This window comes from Pollachius pollachius (genome assembly GCF_949987615.1).
Source record: "Pollachius pollachius genome assembly, chromosome: 4".
Classification (NCBI taxonomy): domain Eukaryota; kingdom Metazoa; phylum Chordata; class Actinopteri; order Gadiformes; family Gadidae; genus Pollachius; species Pollachius pollachius.
Window position 1 is genome coordinate 15,121,139 of NC_136937.1, and position 6,000 is coordinate 15,127,138.

A 6,000-nucleotide genomic window follows, 5' to 3' on the forward strand; every position below is an offset into this window, starting at 1 on the left:
GACTTGGCTTTGGTGTGACTTGGACTTGACTTGGCTTTGGTGTGACTTGGACTTGGACTCGGACTCGACTTTGGTGTGACTTGGACTCGAATTGCCTTTCCCTGTCTTGACTTGGGACTCGACTCGGACTTGACTGCTAAGACTTGGGACTTGCTTGGGACTTGCCAAACAGTGACTTTGTCCCATTTTCTGCACATTTCCCCCCCAAAAAATCTCACCAGAAGTGAGAATCTGCATTATTCGGTTTTACTTAAGTTGCTGACGTCACAATATTTCTAACCCAAGAGCTTAATATGGAGAATTGTAAATCCCAATGTTTCTACAGGATCAATGCCTCAATCAATGCTTTCTATTAATCCTAATATGTAAATCAATGTCTTTTATTGTCACAATTGTTATTTAATTCTCAATAGTGTCCCATAATTGTGATTTAATAAAGTACGACAAAGTACTCACGTCGTACTTGGAACTGAAATAGTTGCTTTGTGAATGTTGTGAATAGCTGAATCAATATTGGTGAACCAGTTGAGTATGTGTGATAGATAGGCCCTGAAAGTATACAATGCCTGAATACTGTGATAACACTATTTGTACTGCGATCGCTCTTATGGGATTAGGGCCCCAAGCAAGGCCAAGATAGCCTAGCTCATAGTTTTCTATTTTAGTAACTACAGTCCCATTCTTAGGAACATGTGTTTACTATACACAGACTAAATGTATAGGAGAGGTACAATTTTTTTATCTTGTATGCTAGGGCAGAAGAAAACGGGTATCAATTTTGAACTTAGAATATTGTGTCAAATTGCAATTGCAATATAAACTCTGAATTTTTTACAATTAGTTTTAAGTTAAAATGTATATCAACATAATTGTGTTTGTTTCTAGTGTATTTGGAACAATGCTGCAATGTATATTACTGCCATTGGAGTTACAATGTACAACTAAACAAAATGTATTAAGTCTTACATCTATCTGGCACCCTAAGGATAACAATTAGTGTCATCATCCATTATTGATTCACCACCAAAATCTAAGTAAGATTGCTTTCCTTTTGACAATCAGACATGCAAGGAAATGTCCTGTAAAACAGCCCTCTGTATCTGGGTCAAAGACGAGACGCTCATTTTTTTGTGAACATGAGGATGAAATACATTTAAAAGTGTTAAAATTTGAGAAAAATCTATCAAATCATTTTCAAACATCATTTTCTTCAAGACCAAATCTAAAAGTTCTGGTTTCATCCAATGTTATGAGAATATTAAGAGAATAATGGTAAAATTGTCAACATGGTGTAACCATAAAAACTTAGTACCAAGTTATAAAACTTGCTGATAAAATGTGAAATTCCCTTCAAAATGACCTTGAATATACTTTGGCATAATCTTACACAAGTACTTTCTAATACTAAATAATAGTAGTGAAACATCATTGTTTAGAATATTTTAATTAATAAGGGGAATCATGTCTGCAAGGTCAACCTCTTGAAATGTCAAGTGGTGTAACCGCATTTTAGGGGCCATTTTGTAAATATTGTGCCAGAAGATCATGTGACAGGATATGATGTCACAGAGAAGGACCCCTGAAGACACTGACTGCTACAAGTCAAGGTTAGTAACTCTCTCTGAAATTTTACATAATTAAGCTTTTTTAAGCCATGGCCAGGCTTGTTAAGGTTACATGTCAAATGGTATGACCTCGGTAAAAAAAATATTAAACAATTTTTATCAAAGTTATTATATTTAATGTAAAACATGTGTTTAAATGTTCACACCAAGGTTAAGTGTTGACCTAGGTGTCCTTAATAATGCCTGCAAATTTTGGTTTTAAACTGAAATGTCAAATGGTGTAACCGGTTACACCATTTGACATTTCAATTAAAAAACAAAATTAGAGGGCCAATTTGATAAATTTAGGGCCAAGAGCTGTATATGTGATGCTGATTATAATATTTTTTTATAGTTTAAATAGTGACTCCTACTGTTCAATATAAACAGCAGGTTAAAATGTGTTTTTTTTTCTCCATGAATTTATCGATAGATTAATTTGTTTGTTTATTTGTATTTGTTTAATTATTCATTTGGTTAATTATTTATGTATATATCTAAATATGTATTTATTAATCCATTCATTCATTTGAATTCACATTTGTATAATACTGTACATTGTAGCCTATGTAAGCCTATGTAATGCAAACAATAAGCTTTCTATCCTCTTGTCCCTTAACAGATGGCTCTTTCAAGTAAAGAAAAGGTGGCTCGCCACAGAGCACGACTCAATGCAGACCCTGCTGCAAGGGCCACTTACCTGGCCAAAAGAAAGGAAAGGTAGTACACACATGCGTAAATACACACACACACGTTTCATGTGAAGGACTGCCAGTGTAAAGTCAGTGATGTAGATGTTCTGAAAGGCTAGTGGAAATGAGAAGTGTGAGGTGGTAATGAAGGATAAGTTTTAGTTCTAGAAATAAAAGGCTAATTGTTTTTTTTTCTGTTGTACTCTTAGTTATCAAAGGAGGAAAAGAGAGGGAAAAATTACGAACACCCCAGTAGCGGCACTGCCAAAGCAAAAACAGAGGAAGTTGAGGGAAAAGTGGAGGCAGTCGCAGAGACAGTGCAGGAACGCACACAGGGTACTTGCCGATGTGCTGAACCTGACTCCTCCATCACTAAATTCGTCAGCGGATGATGGCCCTCCTCAGCCCATAGGAAACCTTGACCATGACTATGTACAGCCAGAGAGACCACAGGCCTCATCAAGTGTCACATACTTTTGGATTTCTGAGGATGCCATTGAAAGGTATGATGACAAAGTCCCAGCAGTTGTCCCTGCTGTGAAGGGTACGATGAAACTACACCAGGTGACCTGCGAGAAGCCAGCCTCAATCCGCTACAGGGACATTTCCTGTTTCTGTGCGAGGCCTGCTATTTGCAGGTGCTATAATCCATCAGCGGTAGATTTCAGTGATCTCCCCTCAACATCAGTTGGCCTTGAAGATCAAAGAGGGAAGTTTGCTCTGGTCAAATATGAGGGTAAACCGTTTGTGGGACAGATTCTTGAGGTGGTGGGTGATGAGGTTCAGGTTTCTTGCATGAAACAGCTAAATCGCAAAAATGTTTTCACCTGGCCTGACCCACCTGATGACCTCTTCTACTACCAGTCTGATGTGCTCCACATGTGTGCTGAACCAGAGCCTGTGAACTGCCGCCATTCAAAGCTCACAGTAGATGACTGGAAACAATTCCAGTCTCACAGCCATAAGCTATGATATTTTTCCCACAATAATTTTCTTGTCAGGATAGGGATGTTTGTGTTCACAACCTATTTGTGACACTGTTAATGTATATGAATTGTTGTAAAATGAAATGTTTACACCCACATTCACACACACACACACACACACACACACACTGTTTGTTCATTGTCCGCTGTTCATTCATCACTGTTCACTGTTCATTCATCACTGTTTGTTCATTGTTTTGGTAAATTAATATAATATGAAAAATAATATGAGAACATATTAAAACATTAATTAATTTTACCTTGATGACTATTTATTTGTTTTTTTCTGTGTCTGTTACTTATTCTTTCGCTGTATAAGCAATATGGTCATTTGGGGTAACCGATTTATGTCAAGTGGGGTAACCACTATTTTTCACAAAAATCTCATATTGTACAAAAAAGTTAATATGGATGAGACTTCAGCATTCTACTACACTATAACAATGTGTTTTTAAACCATTTTTACCCAACTGGTCAAGGAATAGGCAGAAAACATTAATGTTTACAACACTGTCCTGCTCAGTACAACAAAAAGTCCATATAATCTAAATCTAAAAATAATTATAATAAAAACTATTTCATGTTATATTTAAAAATGTATTACTTGTTTTCATGAGTACACTTACATAGAATCTAGGAGGGTGAAATATTGAATATTTGTCATTTATTTATGGTTACACCATTTGACAATATAAAGGGCCTTTAGTTCTGTATTTGGTTAAAAATGGTAAAAATGTCATGTCAAATACTATGAAACCAACAGAAATGCAAAATATACATTCTAACGTTCCTTGGGCATGTTGTTTTAATAGGTTTGAAACATATTTTTGAAATGGTCATCATGCCAAACCTTATTTGTCACTGACCCATCTACGGATCCTTCTCTTTAAATCATGCTTTAAGTTGACTAAGAAAGCTCAAAGCTGCAAAGATACCAGAACTCCCTCATCTCATTATATGAATAAACCTTCCTCAGCATCAATACTCATCAAGAACCTCCACACATTAAAGCTAGGGTGGGTAATTTTGGAGTAAACAGCCGTTGAGATTCCGTTGCGTTCTCTCTGGTCCCTCCCTGCCAAGCTCTACCTTCTGTAGCTCCTCCCTCCGAACGTCAGTTATGCGCGTTCATGTGAATTCAGTTACATTGATAGGAAGACGAAACACCATGTCAGATTCCGAGGTAATTAAACTTTAGTGCAAGGCTGCTGCTAGCTTTCAACAACGTTATAACAATACATGGAATATCATATGCTACACTTCCCTCGCTGTGCTTATCTCGGCAGTTGTGTCAAAGTAGCTTTTACACAAACGTGACTCGGACATTATCCACAGTTGCGTTGAGGCCTAGGCGACGTGTGAGCACAATCTCTGTGTTATTCCGACAGGTTAGTGTGACCATAACTAACACATAAAACGGACCGGAAAAGAACCATGGGCCGATGCAAGACATCCTACGTAACCGTATTGAAACGGTTACATTCAGGGGCGTAGGAATGAGTTTAACTTTGGGGGGGGACACATATCGGAAACCTGACAAATCCGGTATAATTTTTAGGTGGGACAAATGCGCCTGTCTCCGATATTGGAGGGGACACATCCCCTCCGTCCCCCCCGGTTCCTACGCCCTTGGTTACATTACAGAACCGTAATGTAACAGTTATCGTGGCTCTGCCTAGTAAAAAACCATACCAGCCGACACTTTACATAATCTTCACAATATACCATGGAGAGATATCACTATTCCTTACCTGTCTGTAAGAATTGTAGCCATCTCAGCTTCTCAGGTCACGTAACTCTCTCCATCGCTCATAAGCCACGCCAATGTTTACTCTGGTTTTATTTTGATCTCTCTCCGCCTCCCTTTTAGTAGCTCTCCTTTCAACAAGTGTCTTTCCTCTTTTTTTCACTGTCTTAGCGGTGTTAGTTGTTGGTATCCGGGGAATGGGAAATTTAGGGGCCGTTGATGAAGACATTGCTATTCATTTGTTGTCGCCGTAGTAGTGCAAAACTGTCAGACGGCTAGGCTCGTGAACGCTCACGCAGGGACGCACCAACGTCGTTGCCAAGGTGAACGGACAGTCCCACAGCCAATAAGAACGGAGAATCAGAGCCTCGCTCTGATTGGTCAAAGTGTACATGAGCGGTGGCAATTTTTGGGGGCGGCACACAGAGGCAGGGGAGAGCAAAGTAATGGGCAGATATTCTCAGAGCACTTCACCTACATATAGCTGACTGGCTATTATGACAGTTTTGCCAAATATTACAGTAAAAAGATTACCCACCCTAGCTTTAAGAAACAATACAACAATATAAAAGAAATGGTCAAGAAATGTGATTTCAACGCGTCATCAACTATTGTTCATAAGTTTTATTCTTTCTTTCTTTCTTAATTATTCTCTACAAACTTTGGGACCTATCTCCTTCCTCAATTTTTCACCTAGAGACTCCATTCAAATTTTAAAATATTCAGAATAGCTTGGAATCACACGCTTCTTTTTAGATTTTTTAAATATTTTATACTTTAAGATATTCTTTTAAATATTATCTTTTTTTTTAACATGGGAGTCAATGGGAGGACGGCAGAGCCATCCTCTGGTACTTCAAACTGTTTGAGACGTTACCAGTAGCAGCTGGTGAATTTTATTTTAGGGGGGGCTGAAAGTTTGTAAACCAAACCCCTGTAGCGGGTCTGGGGGCATCCTCCCCCCAAAGATT